This window comes from Gobio gobio (assembly GCF_949357685.1).
Source record: "Gobio gobio genome assembly, chromosome: 23".
NCBI classification, from domain to species: Eukaryota; Metazoa; Chordata; class Actinopteri; order Cypriniformes; family Gobionidae; genus Gobio; species Gobio gobio.
The window spans coordinates 3,529,104-3,550,489 of record NC_137119.1 but is presented as its reverse complement, the minus strand read 5'-3'; the positions used below and the strand labels follow the sequence as shown (position 1 = coordinate 3,550,489).

The 21,386-nt window shown below is 37.2% G+C and overlaps 1 protein-coding gene across 2 annotated transcripts in view; it reads left to right on the top strand.

The window, feature by feature from the left end:
• The first annotated feature begins 2,134 nt into the window (after positions 1 to 2,134).
• Positions 2,135 to 21,386, top strand: part of itgb1a (integrin, beta 1a) — a 75,506-nt gene continuing 56,254 nt past the window's right edge. For both annotated transcript variants that reach the window (XM_079805950.1, XM_079805949.1), the window contains exon 1: positions 2,135 to 2,430. The gene's annotated coding sequence lies outside the window, so the exon portion shown is untranslated. The remainder of the gene's footprint in view (positions 2,431 to 21,386) is intronic.

Sequence of the window (21,386 nt, the reverse complement as noted above, 5' to 3'; positions counted from 1 at the left end):
AAATCGCCTACATTGGGTAAGGTAAGTTACTCTAAAAAAGTAATTAATTACTAGTTACTAATTACATGCAGTGATTACTGTAAACATTGCTCTCTCCAAAAAGTATTTAATTACTTATTACTAATTACTTTCTAAATCCTATATCAACCAACCTTGACTAGTTAGTTCAAGGATGAAACGGCTCTTTTAATTCATTCAAATACATAATATAAAACTGCATCAATTATTCTTATTAACTGACCAAAGTATTACAAATATGAGAAGGATAGATAAAAACATGCATTTTAAAGTTAGACTTTAAATTTTGCTGTTAATTCCACTATTGTATTAAATATAATTGTTCTACAGTCTATACACAGTATTTAGTTCAATTACATGTGAAGTAACTGTAATTAAATTACACAAAAAATAAGAGTAATCCCTTACTTTACTTTTTCAAGGGAAAAGTAATTAAAATACAGTAACTAATTACTTATTAACTAGTTACACCCAACACTGTTTCCCGAGTTACTCGTCCTCATCAGACTGAAGTATTTGAGGATTTGGGCAGGAATGTGTTGTGAAAGCATTGCCTCTTATGGGCGTCTCGGTTTCTTGTGCTTATGTAATCATAGCAACCAACGTTTTCTGGGTCTGTTTATATGCACATAATATCTTATTCCATAATTCCTTTTTGTAATGAATCCACCCAAAATTTTCAAAATAAAGCCTGGTTTCCCTCTTTAAAATGCTGGTTTTCATTCATCCTTAAATATATCTCAGTATCAGTTCTCTCTCTTTTTCCTTCACTTCTCTGCTGTGTTCCTGTTTCTTTGGAATTTATAGTTTAATCAAAGCTATTTTTATTATATTTAAATATATTCTTCATAACTCTCAGACCACTACAAATCTACTTTTGATCTTTTGGGATAAGAAACATTTAGGCCTATATGTGCTTATATAGCTGATAATAATGAAACAAACAAGATGGAGGTTTGGCAACAGCCAGGACAGAAAAAGTTATGAAAGTAAACTATTGTGCTTATTTTTATTTAACTTTCATGGCAATTTATGAAAGTTAACCCCTTTCTGATTAGAGGAACATAATGGAAATTTGATTACTGCTGTTTACCCATTAAATTACAGTTTTATCTCCAATGAAAATAAATATTTACCTTCTCGTGGCATGCTGTCTTGTTACTTTTAGATAAAACATTATGACGTTTTATACATATAAAATAAAATTTGGGCTATCCCAATAAATACAAATAAAAAATAAGAACTTCTAATTCCTAATATAAAAAATTTTTACAGGCTTGCTTTTTTTTTTTTTTTTTTTACATTATTCCTAATATTGTGTTGGTATGATGGATGGTTTTAATTTTTTGGGCTTCAGATTTTGAGCAGCTATTCACTGCCATTATACAGCTTGGGAGAGCCTATTTAACTCTGATTGTATTCGTCTGAAAGAACAATGTCATATACACCTAAGATGACTTGAGAGTGAGTAAATTATGGGATAATTTAAATTTTTGGGTGAACTATCCCTTTAAATATAGCCAATTTAAGTTTGGAAACAATATGTACTATTTATAATGTCACACTTACTATTTATCTAACAGTTTTTAATGTTTTTCATTCATAAACAAATATAAATTGATTTTAGGAAGGGGGTCCCTCATAAAAGGTTCATCATATTGGGGGTCCTTGGCATCATAAAGTTTGAAAACCCCTGGTCTAGCCACCACAATTTGGCCCTTGTCAAACTCGCTCAAATCCTTACGCTTGCCCATTTTTCCTGCTTCTAACACATCAACTCTGAGGACAAAATGTTCACTTGCTGCCTAATATATCCCACCCACTAACAGATCATCAGTGTTATTCACTTCACCTGTCAGTGGTCATAATGTTATGCCTTATCGGTGTACACAGTAGTACCTACTTAAAGAATGACAGCATATAATTCAATTGACTCTTAGCAAATAATATTGTATCTCTACATTATCATTACATTGGAGAGACTCAATATCCAAATGAAAATCAGCCACAAAGACCTTCAAACAAGGTTTATAATGATTTATTTTACTTTTATGAATATGAAATTGTGTTGGTGTGAGAGGGTTCGTGTCGTCATAGGCAGCTGTGATGACGTCGGGAGGGAGGGCGTGGTCTGTCGGAGGCTCTGCTGACCTCATACTTTTTTCATCCAGCGTTGAGTTCATCGGCTCTTCTTTCCGACGCAAACGCGCAGACGATTATAAACTCGACTTTGTGGAATACTTGATTTGACCGCGGACGGGTGCGGGATGGATTGTTTTGTGTGATTTGTCGTGGCTGAAGGATTTAAGAGAAGCTCTTTAAGGGTTAAAGAGAAACAGAAGGATACACGTTGACAAAAGACCCCTATGAGGCTTCGAAAGTGAAGAGAAAACTAGTAATAAAAGCCATAAGGTAAAGTCACCGCCGAGTGTTTTCATCGGGGGTTTATTTTAGAAAATGGTGGAGTTTAAATCCGATGTGTGTGTGTGTGTGTGTGTGTGTGTGTGTGTGTGTGTGTGTGTGTGTGTGTGTGTGTGTGTGTGTGTGTGTGTGTGTGTGTGTGTGTGTGTGTGTGAAACGTGTGTTAAAGTTGCTTGAGTAACGGTCCTTTTCTTTCTCTCTCTCTCTCTCATATTGAGTGGTTTATAAAAAGATGTTGTATGTACTTCTGCTCGGTTGGCACTTCACTTGTCTTTGTGTGTGATTTCTAACACACACAAGGGTAAAAAGGTACACTTTTCTGGTGTTTTGTTCCATCTGTTTTCAACATTAATGCAGCACATCTACACTTGTTGATATAGGGGGAGTCATTTTTCTGAGCATTTTGTGCTCGTGTCCTGTGTTTATTTAACTGTTAAACGTAGCACTTATCTCAGGTTTCTGTGGAACTTCATGTGGGCTTTGAAAAATATGATTCTTCAAATATATAGCCTATATTTTCAAATCATATAAGCAATGGGTAGCACTTTATTTTATAGTGTCATTGTTTCATATGTTACATGTACTTAGGCATAATTGCATACTACTAACCCTCAACCAAACCCTAATCATAACCCTAGAGTAAATGTGTTGTTAATTAATATTACTCTAGGGCTGTGCAATATCCTTAAATAATGCAATACGATATTGCTTTAAGTGTATAAAATCTATTTAAACTAAAACTGAGAATGAGACTATTTATGTGTTTCACATTCTTTCTGGGAAAAGAAAGCATCGCTACAACAACTTCTGGAAGTGACCAGCAGTGTTTTAACACAAATTTGTGTCACAAATCTGACAGTATAATTTTAACATCAATGTAAACAAACAAAAGATGTAATGCTTATATTTAAATACCAAAAACTCTTTGCTTGACTTGGTAGTATATAGTTATATCAACCTAAAACTTCACATCAAGAACATCCGGGTCAACAAACACACCTGAATTAGGGGGGGATGATTATTTTTGTTATTAAAAATCATGCGTAATTACATGCAACTAACCCTCAACCAATCCTACCCTAACCCTATAGTAAGTACATGTTGATTAATATTACTCAGTACTTAAAGGAGGGATAGTTCACCCAAAAATGATGTTTATCTGCTTACCCCCAGGGCATCCAAGATGTAGGTGTCTTTGTTTCTTCAGTAGAACACAAATGAAGATGTTTAACAGTGTGATAGTCGTATAATGATTTCAATGGGGATATTTTAGAGTATGAGACCAATGAGAGTGAAAACACAGACATACGAATCCTTATTAAACCATGCGGCTCGTGGCGACACATTGATGTCTTAAGACACCAAACGATCAGTTTCTGCGAGAAACCCAACAGTATTTGTTATTTTTTTGCCTCTTATCAGACAAATGTCATCTAGTTTTCCCAGCGCCATAACTTCCGGCGGATAAGGTCAAAATACTGCCGTGATCAAAGATATATATACATAGATGTCTCATTCGACCGATCCGCAGGCACTAATGAGGAATCTATGTATATATATCTATGATCGGATATATATATATATATCTTATTCGCCGGAAGTTATGGCGCGGGGACGGCTGATGCACAGCCATAGAAAAAAATTCAATACATTTTTAAATATGGATATTTTTCTTACACAAATGCATCGATTCGCTTCAGAAGGCCTTTATTAACACCCCAGAGCTGTGTGGAGCAGTTATATGACGGACAGATGCATTTTTTATGGACTTCAAAAACAGAGCAACTATTACTGCCATTATAAAGCTTGGATTAGCCAGAACATTTTTAATATAACTCAGATTTTATTCATCTGAATGTCATATACACCTCGGATGACTTGAGGGAGAGTAAATCGTGGGCTAATTTTCATTTTTGGGTGAACTATCCCTTTAACAAAAGTCTCTTATCCCACTTAAACGCAACTAACCACTATCTGGTATTGGTTACACTTTATTTTAAGGTGTGATGTTACTGCAATTATATATTTTATGTACTGAGTAATATTAATTAACAACATTTCTATAGGGCTAGGGTAGGATTAGGATTTAGTTGCATGTAATTATGCATAATGTACTGTTATTACTAAGGACACTGTAAAATAAAGTGTTACCCCAGGGCTCCAGAGTGCGACTAAATGGTCGCATTTTGCGACTAAAATTTGAGAGTGTGCGACTGAATTTTACATCCAGTCACACATGTGCGACCAGTTAATTTGCCTGCTGTCGGTACTGGAGAAATTAAGAAAATACACTTACTAATTATAATTGATAGACGTTATGTCTGGCAAATTCTATCTTTGCCAGCCGTTTCTATATGAGAGAGAATATTAAACCATTTGTCCGTGATGTATTTCTGCCATTCGCAATCCAGAAGAGAGAGAGAGCGAGCGAGCTACAGCGAACACAACTCCACAGTCAGCTTTAATGAGTGACGATGGCCAAGAACTAAACAAAAGTTTAGTCTGCTTAAACTTTAGGGATGTGCTGTGATATTAATCTAATTTTATTTTCGATTTTGGCTTCCACCAAGAATTATAAAAAGATGGTATGAGGTCAAACTATTCCTATAGCCGTGTTCAGTCGAGCGCGACATTCTTCCCTTCACAGCTGCGCTGTCATTTCTCCTAAAACCTAAAACGTCAGATTCAATGATTGTTGTAAACTGCAGTCTCTACTGTTGATAAACTGCTTGATGTGTTTGATAATAAAGAGCTATTAAATAATCCGCGCCAGAGACGCTGTTTCCGACTTCAAGGCGGCTTATGTGTGTGTGCTGCGAAATGGACCGACTTGCACTTAATATTTTAGGCTTCGTGTGCGCGTCTAAACCATCAAATAAACAACAAATAGCCGGTGTCAAAATGACCGGATTGGAGAGTAGTTATTTTAACAGTTTATATCTTAAATGGGCGTAAATAGTTTGGAGAAATAGGAGAATATGATATTATTAGTTCTACATTTAATCGGTCTTAAAGGGGCAGCGTCTAATAAACCTGCTGAAGATTGAGCCATTAATTCGAATCGAACAAAAGGCAAATAGAAAATATTCACATCTCTTGAATTAATAACTTTAGCTTTTATAAGCATTAATCTATCAATTTATACAGTGAAAACTATGCAGTGTTATTTTACATTTCATTACTTTATTAGATTTCTTTGTAGGTTTGTTCTTTACTGTAATATTAATGTTAGCAGACCTTCCGAATGCCTGCACACTGGTCCATTTACAAATAGATGTTTTATATTTTTGTTCAAACTTTGCGGTTTCTTTTGCTATAGATATTTTACTTTTCAGATTATAAAGCCATGTTAATTATGTTCTTAATTATGTTTTTTTTTTATAAAATAAATAAATAAAGTTTAATAAAAAGAACCGGTAAGAATACTGTTAAAGTACTGGATCGATAAGCAGTATCGCTAAGAGTAGTAATACCATTAAAACCTTAACGATACCGATCCCTATTAGTAATACAGTGGAAATTAGTAGATTTGGTTAGCATGTTGATTTACGGTGTGCGCCCCTAAAATTTCTGGTTGTGCCCCTAAAATTTTCAGTTGGGGGCCACTGTGCTCCTAGTGAAAAAAGTTAGTCTGGAGCCCTGTACCCAGGGATTTAAACACAGCCCTGGTTTGGTCTGGACTAACTATACAGTACAGAATGACACATGTACAGATATTTCTCCTTTTACTGCGAGACTAATAATAGGATTCAGTATTGGACACAAATGGAAAACATGAGAAAGAGCACACACACATCTTTCATGCTTTCTGTTTACAATCATTTTCTCAAATGTGACCAAAGCAAGTGTGCTTCCTGTTCCTTTGAGATGTCAATACAGCAGAAACAGACTGCATTGATTGATTGGATGGCGTGACACCCTTGCACCCGCTTTAATCTGAAGAGGACGTCTGGCTCCTCTGTCCTCAGATCAACCTTGTGTCTGAGGAGCTTTTTAATCAAGTAAATGTACGTAGGATTCCAGTATAAATCAGGTGTGTGTGTGGTCAGTTGCATCTGTTTGCTGACAGTGCATGACCTCTAACCTTCTCAACAGCTGCTGGACAGAAGAAAAAAAACTCTTTTTGACAGATAAGTGCTGTGTCACAATCCTGTGATGTGTTTCTGCTGTTACATGTGAAGGTATCGGTAATGATTATAACATTAAGTTAGAGGTTCGTTTTTCTTGTGACGTTTGTGCGAGTGCAAAGGAAAATGTTGGAAGAGTTCCCATTAAAATGCATGCACATGCTTATATTTTTCTACTAAAAGAAAATTCAAGTATTTAAGTATAAGCCTTCAGATCAAAAGCTCTTTGAAGATCGTGCCAAACTTTTCATTGGTATGTGCATAATCATACTTTATTGTGATTATTTTTCATGCACTTGTCAATTGAAATCTCAGCAAAAATATTTATAGGAACGGATCCTGTCATTGTTTTGCTAAAGCAGTTATTCTGGACTGGGCTTTGATCAGGCATCTAGTGAGAGGATGCTCCACTTTGATATTTATTTTTTGAAGAATTTTCATGTTGCTCTGCTCCATACAATGACGGTGAATGGTGGCCAAGTGCTGTCAAACTCCCCAAAATGACCTTTAAAAAACCATAAAAGTGTCCCATATGACCAGTGCACTGAATTATAAGCCTTCATACAAACGCTGCGAGTGAGAAACACACCAACATGTACGTTTAATCCACTGGAAATCTTCCCTTCCATCATAGCTCATAAATATTATGGAATAAATACGCTCATATTCAAATTCAGATACGGTAAACAGAAGCTCAAGCATGAGAACCAATGAGGTTCATTGGTTTGTCACGCCGCACGTTTGAACTAGAGATGCTCTGATGCATCGGCCGATAAAAGCTATTATTTTCACTATCAGCCATCGGACAATTGATCCGATGATCAGGGCTGATGGTATCCTGTCAATCAAAAGGGTATGGAAAAAACATGAACATCAGAAGGTATGTTGAAAGATAAAGTACAACTTACCGAAACCTCAATATGTGTTTTTCTACAGTTTACACAAAACGAAATTCTCATTTACGTCAAAACTAGGCTAGTTGTAACTTATTGAGAAGCATCCAGTGAGAGGACGCTCCACTTTGATATTTATTTGTTGAAGAATTTTCATGTTGCTCTGCTCCATACAATGAAGGTGAATGGTGGCCAAGTGCTGTCAAACTCCCCAAAATGACCTTTAAAAAAAAAAAACGAAGTACCATAAAAGTGTCCCATATGACCAGTGCACTGAATTATAAGCCTTCATACAAATGCTGTGAGTGAGAAACACACCAACATGTACGTTTAATCCACTGGAAATCTTTATATATATATATATATAGCACACATAGGACAAAAGTTCCCCACGGTGCTTCACAAACGGTAGGATAAAACACTTAAATAAAAATTACAAACAAACAGTACAATGTAAAACAAAAAGCGACCAAAAAACAAGATTAAGCTAAAAAATACAATATCTTCATTTGTGTTCCCAAGATGAACAAATGTCTTACGGGTGTCGAATGACATGAGGGTAAGTCATTAATGGCAGAATTGTCATTTTTGGGTGAACTAACCCTTTGATGATGTGGTCAAAATCATTTCTGTCCCACTCGCACCCACTTTGCTCTTTTCATAATCAGATGAAATTTAAAAATAACATTATAATATTTAAGCATAAATATGAAACAAAATACATTGTTTATTGGCTACAACAAGTATAGTACAGATAAATGTCATGTCCGAGCGGGATTTGAGCGAATGTCATTTTACCGGTGAGGGTTCATGAGTGGAGCGCTGGCATAGAGCTAGGCCTGACGCGATTGGTCGATACAATCGACTGCGTAGACGTTGTTAATTAGTCGACGTCAATATTTTTAGTCAAATGTGTAAGTTGGGTACGATATGAAATTGTATTAGTACCGGTACTTTAAAAATGACAGCACTCTATAAGAGCAGTATTTCTTAATGTGTGACAGCAGGAGTGAGTGTGTGTGTGAGCTCAGCTTCCACCGTTCACTAAACAATGGAAGTAGAACAGTCACATATACACGCATATATTTTCGCGGATTATTGGGTTTGAATTAGGGATCGACCGATATGGATTTTTTAGTGCCGATGCCGATTTTTTTTCATCAGCCTAAGCCGATGAGCGATACGGGCTGCCGATTTTCTTGAGCTGATATTTGAAGCCGATACTGCTTTTGCTCCCTCAATTTACAACATAAAAATGACACAATGATCATGATAACAATTTAAAATTTACAATTTAAAAAAAGGAACATTTATTGAACTAAAAAAAACGATATTTAACAAATAGTAAAAACAGGTGAGGTAGAACAAGAAAAAAAAGAGTTCAGTGGTGAAAATAAATTCTGAAAATAAATATTTAAGCATAAATAAAATAATGACACTATTGCACACAGTATCAACAAGCGAGCAGCATAATAAAGTGCACACTGACTGTACTATACTTCATTTAAAACTATTTACAACCTAGTCATTTAATGGTTACACTCTAAAAAATGCTGGGTTAAAAATAACCCAAGTTGGGTTGAATATGGACTAACCCAGCAATTGGGTTGTTTTGACCCAGCGGTTGGGTTAAATGTTTGCTTAAAACAACCCAATTGCTGGGTTAAAACAACCCAATTGATGGGTTAGTCTATTTTTAACCCAGCATTGTTTAGAGTGTAGGTGCTCTTCACTGAATCTCTTGTAGAGCAACACCAGCATTAATTCAGGAGAAAATCTCCCAATGCTCCACGTGAAACTTCAGTCTTTCCACCTTTACCATCGTGTCAATTCTCAATTGATTTTGATTAATATGCGCGAGGGAGAGCAAGAGAGTTTGAAGACGGTGAGAGCTGCCCTGTGGACGCCTGTCTGGAAATAATGCAGGGAAAAAAAATATCGGCGAACGCAACAGCCTTTTGTATCAGCCGATGCCGATACACGTAAAAATCGTAAATATCGGCACGATATATCGGCCGGCCGATATATATCGGTCTAACACTAGTCTGAATGGTCAAAAATATGTAAAAATGCACGTCCTGGTGAGTATTCGGGTAAACGCAGTGGGATTTGTCTTTAGTGAACGTACACAGAGTTGAGTGAGAAATCGGGTGTTACAATGAGTTTGGTCTGTGCAGCTCTTAAAGGGCCAGACCTCATATCCTGTGTGAAGCAGGGCAGGAACATGCCGGACAAGTGACTTTTGAGGGTTTTTTAACCCTAAAACAATGAGTTCTGTCATATTATTCAGTTACTTTTACAGTTTTTTGCCATGGTATGGATTCAGTATCAGTATTGAGGTATTTTAGTCTGGTATCGTATCGAAGTCATGATTTTGGTATGGTGACAACACTATTCTATATAAAAAGTATTTGCTGATATTCTCTTTTTTTTTGTTATGTTGGTTTACAAATTTGTACATTTTTACTTTTTTAGTTTAACATTTTGTCAAGGGCTTGTTTACATTTATACTTTTTTATTGTACACTACTAAAGGCCAACGATGCAAGTTAAATTAATTGTTTTTAAGTAACATTTTTGAAAATTATTGTGATAAATTAGTCGATAGATTAATCGATTATTCGATAAATTCGTTGATAGATTAATCGATATAAAAATAGTCGTTTGTGGCAGCCCTGCATAGAGCGGATTATTGAGCTGAGCCACACCGCTCCGCTTTGCTTATTACAGGCTCATTTTAAATATGAAAGCCCTCATATTAAAAAATGGTCGGGTTTAAATCGGGCTCATAATTACAGCCGGGCCGGGCTCGGACACAACGTGCACAGGCTCGGGTTGGGTCGGACTTGAGCCCGATCTAAGCTCTATTCTCTGTATAGTTTACAGCATTATTTAGGAAAGATTTCTTCCATAAGAAAAATCAAAGTATCGGCATCGGGCAATATCATAATGAATAATCGCTATCATGTCAACTGAGAAATTTAGTATCGGTGCATCTCTAGTACACATCAAGCAAGTATATTTGAGCATCTGATCAATGTTTATATGTGAATAAAAGCCTCGATTGAATCTGCTCATCATATAAAGTGATCAAATCTCTTCAGAAAATCTCTTTATGGACTTCTGTGTTCCGAAGTGGGAAGAAAATCTTACGGGTTTGGAACGACTGGAGTAATTCAATTTTACATTTTTTTACTTTTCTTCTCAAAACATTTGGATTTTAGAGAAGTACCAGGATTGATATCTTTTTTTAGGGCTGTCAAAAGATTAATCGTGATTAATCGCATCCAAAATAAAAGTTTGTGTTTACATAATATATGTGTGTGTACTCTGTTAATTATTATTTATATATAAATACACACACAAGCATGTATATATTTAAGAAAAAAAAATTATTTTTATATATAAAACATTTATATATAGATTATATAAATGTATATACAGTATATACATGCAAATATTTCTTAAATATATACATGAATGTGTGTGTATTTATATATAAATAATAATTAACAGAGTACACACACATATATTATGTAAACACAAACTTTTATTTTGGATGCGATTAATCGCGATTAATCTTTTGACAGCCCTACTTTTTTTCTTTACTTTTTTAATGTAATCCTTTTTTCCACCTTCAAAGTGTAAGGTAGTAAACTCCCTTTAGTCTCTTGTGTGTTTCCATGTAGTGATAAAGGAGCTCAGGATGTGTGTAAACCACCGGCGTTGCGCTGCTAATATCTCTTGTTTGATGCTGGTCTGGAAAACAGACGCCCGTCTAATCGGATCTACTTTTTGTCCCCTCCCTGTTTTCTTCCAGCAGTCCGCTCTTGTCTGATCTCAGTTCTCATTGCTCTTACTGATCAGCCAATGAGAAATGAGAAAGAACCTTTTTTTTTTTTCTCGGTGTACAATGTAAGCAGTATTCATGTGAGCCAGCCGAGATCTCACAGTAAATTAGCTTGAAATTGACCTGGAATGGCATGTGGTCAATGCAGAATTGTGCAGCTGGTCTCGCGTCTGTTTTAAACGTTTTTCTTGCCAATCTGAAATAGAGGAACATGAGTAAAAATACTGAAAACAAACAGTTGTTGTTTTACATACTTTAAAAAAAAAAAACGAGTGAAGAGAAAGCTGAACTGTTATTCTAGAAAAATGAGGTTAATATCTAATGCTTGCTGTAAATCTAATGCATTAATTGAGCATGAATTAATTTGTCGAGGTCTATGGGGGAAATAGATGGCCTGTTGTTAGTTTGGGAAAGTTTTGAATGGATTCTGCACAGTGAACAGCTGCTGTTGTACAGCTGTGGGCAGAAAGGCAGAACTGACCCATCTGTCGAAAACAACACCAGTTACAAACTAAAGCATTAGATCCTTATAGAGTATAAAAAGAATATTTAAAACATAACAGGTAGAATCATTTAATGACCATTTTAGTTACAATATACCATTATATTGATATTTTTGAGCTGCCAATCCCACTCCTATCTGTAAACTTTAACAAAATACATACAGTATGAAGAAAAACTCAACAAACTAGCAAGTGTAATCACTAGTACTGGTCTTGATTTTTTTGAAGGTCTTGGTCTAGTTTCGGTCTTGACCATGTTTGTACTCGGTCTTGTCTCGGTCTCAGACTTTTAGAGGACTCAAGATTTTGTTTCAAGACCACAATTATGTTATAATAACGTAATAACGTGATATATAATTAAGCAATATCACAATAGCAAGAGATTTTGAGCATGACGGCAAACATGATATTGCTATTACAAACGTTCAATACAAATTCTCAACATTATTTATGCATTTGTAATTGACCAATTCAGATGCATCTTCTGTACCATCTCTGCAGTGCAAAGATTCATTTAGTTGTTAGTGATTTGATTGGTAACAGCTCTATATAGTGTCTTATTCTATTCTATATTTTTTAATAAAAAATAAGTCATTTCTCAGGCATTAATGTACCTCTTTATGAATTTAAGGAGTACACTCTAAAAAAAAAAAAGGTTCTATATTGCACCAAAAATGGTTCTTGGCTCGTAATCATAGGGGAACCTTTTTTAGTGCTATATAGCACCAATTTTGGTGCTTCAGTGGTTCTTCAGCGGTTCTTCAGCGGTTCTTCAGCGGTTCTTCACCGGTTCTTTGACTAAGGTGCTATATAGCACCTCTGAAGAACCGCTGAAGAACCACTGAAGCACCAAAATTGGTGCTATATAGCACTAAAAAAGGTTCCCCTATGATTACGAGCCTTTTTTTTTAGAGTGTACTGGTCTGGTCTAGTGTTGTCAAAAGTACCGACTGAGATACAATTCAGTACGGAAATGTTTAAAATGTGACGCTTTGAGCGCTGTTGAGCAGAATCGTAAACACCTCTGACTGCCCATTGTGCTCACGCGCTCATCAAATATGTCTGTGATTGGCTAAAATGATCAGTGCTTCAAAAACATGTTATAACTATACATCAATGACGCTTTTCACAGATACACACGTGGCCGGTACTTTTCACAACACTGGTCTTGGTCTTGTCTTGGTCTACACACACATTGGTCTTGACTTGGTCTCGGATTAGGTGGTCTTGACTACAACACTAGTAATCACAATAATTAATTTACTGCGAAAATATCAAAAAGCAGCACTAAAGCAGTCCAAATGACGATGTGTTGCATTCGCATTCGGTATACAGTAGTTTATTTAAGTTGTTAATCACTGAAAACGTTATTCTGATAGTTGTCCATATCTCATTCAAATGCAACATCACCTGAAAGTCATGTCACAATCAGTGATGAAGCTGGCAAGAGCCAATGAACGTTTGTTATAAAGTTTCCAAATTTGCCGATTACGGTCGACGCTGGGCATGGAGATGAAGATAAGGCTTGAGTTTGGGTCTGCTCATCACAATCATATGGATTTGGAAGATTTTAATTACAGCGCACTAACAAAATTGATTGTTTTTAGTGAATTTTATAGTCTGTAATTCATTCCAGAAATCAGTACAGAGTATATTCAAAGTGATTTCTCATGGTATGCAGTAGTTCTGTGTGGGGTACAGTGTTTAATTTTAGTTGTTAATCACTGAAAATCTCATCTTGATCCACTCCATCAATAATGCGGACAAATACCAGATAGATAATTTGTGTATATATTTCACGTCCCAGTCCTGATCTCCCTGTCTGGTTCATATTGTGATGACCAACTGACTGCACCCTTCAGTTTTGTTTACTGCTCAAAATAGGACCTACCAAGAAGCCAATACAAATCTTAGATAAAATCATTCATTTCCTTAAAACGATTATAACCCTCCTTAACTACAGAGACTTAAAAGGTTGTGAAATTTGGCACACTGATAGAGGACAGTCCAAACACTCAACACAGCAAAATTTGGAGTCTCTAACTCATCCCTCTAGCGCCATCAACTGTCCAAAATTTCACTTTTGGCGATTCGATTCCACCCTATGACGTCTTTACCGCCAAATTTTCCCATAAAAAATGACTTTTTCAAACTCCAATTTTCATGAAAACCGAACAAGATCATCTGCAGACTCTGCTGGCAAAAAGTTATCAAAAGCTTTTTGATAAATCCAACCTTTCTCGATTAATGCACAAACAAATTTGACGAAGAGCACGCCAAATTGGACGCGAGGCTATATTTCTGTAGCGCTTTAGTGCATTCAGACCAAACTTGGTGCATGTCATCACAATCATAACCTGGGGCTACATGCAGAGTTTCGGCACATACTGGTCAAAATTACTTTTTTGTTTATATTTTGTCGGCCATTTTGAATGTCATAAAATGCTGTATTTTAAGAACACATTAGTGTATCGTTACGAAACTCAGTATGTGTCACCGGGATGAAATTTCCAAAAAATGCTAATAACTTTTGATTAATTTTGCCCTATTTTAATGAAACTGATCTTGATATAGTCCTTCGGTTGCCGTTTTTCAGAAGCTCCCAGCAATGCTTGCTTGTCACATTGTTCCTTTTTGTGCTTGGCCCTGATAATTGCTGCTTGCAGCTAGGGGTGCACCGATCCGATATTAGGATCGGATATCGGCCGCGATACTGACAAAATAGCTGGATCGGGGATCGGAAAAATTAACAGATCCACAAGCCGATCCAGGTGTTTTTTTCCGTCGCAGCAGAACCTACGTCATTCGTCAGCTTCACGTGTGTCGCATGCTAGAAGGGAGCGAGCCAGAGAGTCGGCTGTGTGGAGGAGATATTTCACGCTTGCCACGCCAACTAGTTCGTCGCTGTTTCGAGGGTATTACTGCAAAGTCAGGGTCTTTCCTGCATTGACATTTTTTTGACGGCCAAAGCCTAATTTGATGAGTTATTGTGATTTACGAGTGATGTAGAACAGATGCTGCGCTTGTGACTGAGTGACAGAGAGACCGATCTGAGAGCTCCTCCCCCGCGCGCGCTCTCTGGGTCTTCAAAATAATCAGTGTTCGCTCTCATATTTCACATATTAATCCAAATCAAAAGCTCGGAAGACCGAAACCATGTTGCACGTGACACATTCTGACAATTTTGTCCTTGAATTATCACTGGGTGTGAATTGCGCTCAAAAAACATTGACTCTTCTCTGACCAGCTGACATAAAGCATACTTTCAATAAGCGGGAGACAAATTATATCCAGTTATGAAGTGTTTTCTGTGTGTTGACATCTTTCGCGATGTTCTAACAGACGGGATTGGCACACAACGCGTCTGCTAATGTCCGATTCGTGACCTAATGACTCCTTTGAACCGAATCATTTTAACGACTGGCCAGAACAACTGATCTGTCCAACACTGAACTCATGAACTCAGTTTATTAATTTACTCAGAACATCTGAAATGAGAACACAAGTGTGCTTACCCATTTTAGCAAGAGTGGGTAGTAAGAATTATTTTTAATTATCAACAGTATTTCATCTTATTTCTGTTGACAATGTGTAGTAAAATAAATAGGCCTAGCCTACAATCATTTAATCTGGAGTGAGGTGAAACCAGAACAAAGTTGTTATTAGCTAGCTGAAATTTTTTATTAAATTGCATATGGTAGAAAATTAGACTATTTGTTAATTTGTAATGCTACTTTTTAATATTGATATGATTATATACCAAAACAATTATCTGTAGTGTAAAAAATGTTTGGTAACTGTCAGATTACTATTGTATGTTTGACCAATAGGCCTACACTGTTTTTTGTTTCCACTGCTACATTTTATTTATTTAAAGAAGTTAGATTACATTCTATTTTAGATTTGAATGCACAATTGTTTTTTAAATAAATAAGAATTCAACACCTTACATACATCTGTTATTTTGTCTTAGTTATGTTTAGTTAGTAAAGTCTGGTGCCTTTAGTCTCTTCAAGGAAGGTATAAGGTGGAAGATATACAGTTTATTATTAATTCAACAATATATCGGATCGGTATCGGGTATCGACAGATACACAAAGCCCAGGCATCGGTATCGGTATCGGGACTGAAAAAGTCGGATCGGTGCACCCCTACTTGCAGCTATATTTATTTTTGTTATTAAAAGTTTAATGTTGCATTTGGATCCTACTCTCCGTCTTCTCTGAATCAACCCGAGTTGCATATAGGCCTGCCTTTGAGCTGGTTTACCCTTGTGAGACTGAGGAGTCTTGCTCAACAGTGCTATTGTCCTCTCAGTCACCCCATCCCAGCGAATGAATCAGTCAGGTCCAATAATAAAAGTGATACATGAGCATGTGACTGTGTCATTTTCCTACATCATAAATCATACGGATGACCTCAGCAATGCATCTGACACAGTTACACCAGGTGGAATATGAATCAGATCAGTACAAGCCTGAAGGGGATTCACTACGAAAGAGATACAGTACATAAAAGCGGAGCTAATATTCCGTGAATTTTGAGTGTTCAACAATATAAAAACATGATAGGCAGATAGATGTGCATATAATTCTGGTTCTTTCATGACAACTCTCGTGAGTGTTTGGCATGGTAATGGATATGACAATATTGATATGTTTGGTCTTAGCAGAATAGATCTGCTACGCTTGCCGATACATACACAACACACAATATAACGCACATGAATGACCTGTAGCAGATCTGTACAGGTGGAGCTGGGGAAGGTGGAGGGTGTTTGAAGGTTGAGCAGCGAGCTCATTGGCTACTCATACAGCAGGAACCAATCAGCTGTGCCCTATAAAGATGATGTGATTGCAAGCAGATTGAGTTAAAGGATTATGGTGCGTTCACACCGGACGCGAATGACGTGAATAAATCGCGCTATTCGCGAGTAGTTGGACGCTTGAATATTTTGAATTTACTCGCTTCATTCGCGCGTGACATTCACTTCACAACAGATGCGAATTTGCATCATGGGAGGGGCTTCTGCCAGCGGCTCATCTCGTTGAGAAATGGCTGACATGGGCTGTGTTCACACTTGACATCTTTTTTGTAAAAATTCTACTGTTAATGTGTGACAAAATGTAGTTTTAAGACTTTTTCAGGCGATAATGTAGTTTAAAGCTCAAATCTGTGGTTTATTTATAAAGAGAGCGCCTATTTCATAGGTTAGGTTGCTTTGCTCTCATGGATCTATAATTTGTTCCCTGGCAAATCGTTTAGGCTGAGGGCAAAGAGAAGTTTCATTACTTTTTTATTTCTAAGCTATTTAACTTTACGTTACCGTTGTAGCCGACTAGCACTGACTGTGAATGTTTGACTGAACTGTTTGCTTTATTTCATGTGGAGCTTCTTATACCTTTTACTTATACTTTTGTATTATTGATCATACATAAACTTGCTTTTAACAAAAAGAGACTGGGTTGTGTTTCATGTCATTTAATGTTATCACAGTGATAATCATATGCACACTTGTCTGAACCGGATATTAATATATGATTACTATAAACCATATGATTGTCTCCTCATTGTTGTCAGTACTAGAGCAAGCTCCTGATTGGTTAACGCGGTGCGAATATCCGCCAAAGTTTAGATTTTTCAACTCGCGCTCAATTCGCGGCATGTCATTCACGCGAATCTTGCCGCAGAATGTCTATTCGTGTCTTTATATTGACCCGATCACTCGTGCGAAACGCTTCATTCGCGTCCGGTGTGAACGCCCCATTAGTTCACTTCAAAATGAACATTTCCTGATTATTTCCTCACCCCATCTCATCCAAGATGTTCATGTGTTTCTTTCTCCAGTGGAAAATAAGTTTTTTGAGGAAATCATTCCAGGATTTTTCTGCACATAATGGACTTCAATGGGAACCAACGGTTGAAGGTCCAAATCACTGCAGTTTCAGAGGAAGAGCTTCAGAGGCGCTGACCAATCCCAGACGAGGAATAGAGTCTGATCTAGACAAACCATCCAACATTTATATACTTTTAACCTCAAATGCGTGACTTCTTTCACTAGATCAGACCCTATTCCTCGTCTGGGATCGTGCAGAGCCTCCGAAGCCTTTCCTTTGAAACTGGTGGGGCTTAATTTTGTCTGTGGGGAATTGATTGGATGGTTGTGGTTTGCTATTGGTGGATCTCATGTGAGTGACAGGTTTTGCCCCGCCCTTCTCATCAGAGAAGAGAAGAGATGCTGCAAGAGGGAGGGAAAGTTATTTTACAAGATTACGAGACACATGGATTTTAAAAATGGTGCGCATGGATAAGTCATAATAAAAATGAAAACAAGAATTGTCTATTTTGATTTCATGGTGACTTTAAATGGTATATCTAGAATTATTGTACATGGATAGTCCCATATACAGGCTCATACACTGTATGTTCAATCCATTTGGCCATCTATATGGTAGGACAGCAACACAGACATATAGGCCTTACGTTGGATGACGGGTCCTTGAACAAACTGCTGGGGTCTGGTTTTTATGACCAGATCTTAGGGCTGTGCAATTAATCGAATTTCGATTTCGATTTCGATTTTGCCTCCCAACGATCACCAAAATAGTACAATCGAGAAAAAACGATTATTTTGCCTTGCGTTCTGAATGAAACGCGCACGCGCACATCCGCCCCTCCCGAACCCACAAATCTCTCTCAGGTCGTGACTCGTGTGCATATCATCCGCTGGAATTTAAAAACTCGGCGCGAGTAAAGATGGCAGAAGGAGGGCAGTTACAGCAGCGTTTGGTGAGCAAAAAAGGCAAAACCAACTCCGTTGTCTGGGAACAGTTTGGCTTCGAGGAATCAGACGACGAGCAGAAACATGCTAAGATTTGCTACATGGCAGTGGCTGTGACGCAAGGGAACACCACGAATTTGTTTAACCACTTGAAAATTAAACAGTGACTATGATCCTATGATCTAATAAAGAAACAAAAACTGACGAGAGCAGGGGAGCCGTGTAAACGTCCTTTTTTTCCTTCATATTTTTCAAATAATTCTCTCTTTGTAAACTTTGTTCAATGCATGCGAGATTGCGAGTGCTGCCATATTTTCGAATATGACCAGTCGTTTTCACCGTCATCACCCGGGTTTAGTGCTTTAGGGTTTAGGTTTAGAATGAGAAGCCGCGCGCGCTGTGAGAAAATGTGTCTCTGTGCGTTCATCCGAGAGCGCGCACACGTCTCTCAGCGCGCAAATATTGAGTTCTCTTTCAAGTCTTGCTCTTAAACGGACAAATTCACACACAACGTATGTCAACATGTCCATCTTGATGAGTATCTTAGCAGACATAGTCTGTATATGCCTTAAGTGAACTTTATAAAGTCGATAAAGAAGACGCGAGGTCTTAAAGGGGCAGTAGCCTTTACTGCTGTCTGTTTAATGTCAAACAACAAAAGACAAGGACATCACTCACCGCTCTTGATTGAATAGCTTTTGTAAGTTTAATAGGATTAATCTTTAATTTATGCACTCAAATATGCAATGTTATTTTACATTTGATACATTTCTGTACCTGAAAACTAATGTTAGACGTACATGAAAAGCATAGCCGAACCATATTGTTGATCTTATTTATTTGTGGTTATCATTTTTACGTGAATACTTTTATACTTTGATTCGAATATATGTTATATTATTTATTTTAATAGTTCAAAAAGTACAACAAATGTTACAATTTCAATTGAATTGTTGAAAGGTGTATTTTTAATAAATACAACACATTCCAAAAGTCATGTGAAATAATCGTGTTACATAATCGTGATTTCAATATTGACCAAAATAATCGTGATTATGATTTTTTCCATAATCGAGCAGCCCTACCAGATCTTCACAGCGAGGGGTTTCTGGCTGTTGGCCAGACGGCATGCAGGTTTCCTGTGTGTTAGGGGGCGATTCCTGTAAAGCGAGGGAGTGAAAGCCAACTCAACGGTTAAAAGGGACTAGTCAGGCAGAAGCAGTAACATTACGACAGTCCTGAACCCTGTAATGTCAGCCACAGGTCTCAGAGGCGTAATATATCATGCTCTGTGTAGTCTCTGCATTATATGTGTGCTAGCTTTTATTGAGGGCGAACTCTCACCCAGCCTTCAATTTGATCCATTTGGGTTGCATTTGATTGATACTAGTGGAGATGCTGGGAATAGGGGATAAAAGCCTTTGTTCTGGTCATAGGGAAAACACATCTCAGGGATTCCTGGGATGTTTTTAAGGAGGGTGGTAGAGTTTGTGGTTGACTACAGAGGGTGGAGAAGATGAAATTAAGGGGTTGGGCTTAGGGTGGAACCACGCTAGATGGGTTTAGTCATATATTCAACACAGGCTCATTGGAAAATGTGCTTCTACCTACATACATATACATACAATTCACTTCAGTCAGGTAAAATGAACACGAGTGGCTTTCCACACAGTTCTTTTTCACTCAAATAATGATTACAGGGGCAGAGATTTATTTGCTATTCCTTCCACGATACTATATGATCTCAAAACACTTTTACCATAGTCAGTCCTTCCAGAAAAATGTGGCTTTTTGTTGTGATTGTTGCGGGCAAAAATCCTTGATTATGCGGCCAGTTTTCTTAAAAAAATGCGATGGAAAATGCGGGATATTTATGCAATTTTATGCGATGAAATTGCGGGAACTTGCAAAAACTGCGGTTTGATGAAAAAGAGAAAAAAGCACTGCATCACAGAAAGTGCTGGGAATATTTAAGTTCTCATCTTGTTTTATTGAAGACCTTAATAAACACACGGCTCAAAATTACAAAACATTGAGTCAAACAAGTTCTGTAGCTTTACAAAAGGAATATGCTACAACTTCTGAAAAAATTTATAAATAACTTCCTGTTTTACAGAGGTAGCTACACAAAACAGACATTTGAGTGCTTTCACTGCACAAAGTGCAATCTCTTAAAGGGTTAGTTCACCCAAAAATGAAAATTCTGTCATTAATGACTGACCCTCATGTCGTTCGACACCCGTAAGAAGAATAAAGATATTTTAGTGTAAATCTGATGGCTCTGAAAGGCCTCCATTGGCTCAATGCACTTTACACTCTCAAGACCCATAAAAGACACTAAAGACGTCGTTACAAAGTCCATCTCACTACAGTGGTTCTACAATAACTTTATGAAGACGAGAATAGGTCTTGTGCGCAAAAAAACCTAAATAACGACTTATATAATGATGACTGATTTCAAAAAACAGCATCATGAAGCTTCGATGTGTTATGAATGATTCATGATTCGGATTGCGTGTCAAACTGCTGAAATCACATGACCTTGGCGATCCAAACCGCTGAATCGACTCACTGATTCATAACACTCCAAACCGCTGAATCGACTCACTGATTCATAACACTCCAAACCGCTGAATCGACTCACTGATTCATAACGCTCCAAACCACTGAATCTACTCACTGATTCATAACGCTCCAAACCGCTGAATCGACTCACTGATTCATAACGCTCCAAACCGCTGAATCGACTCACTGATTCATAACGCTCCAAACCGCTGAATCGACTCACTGATTC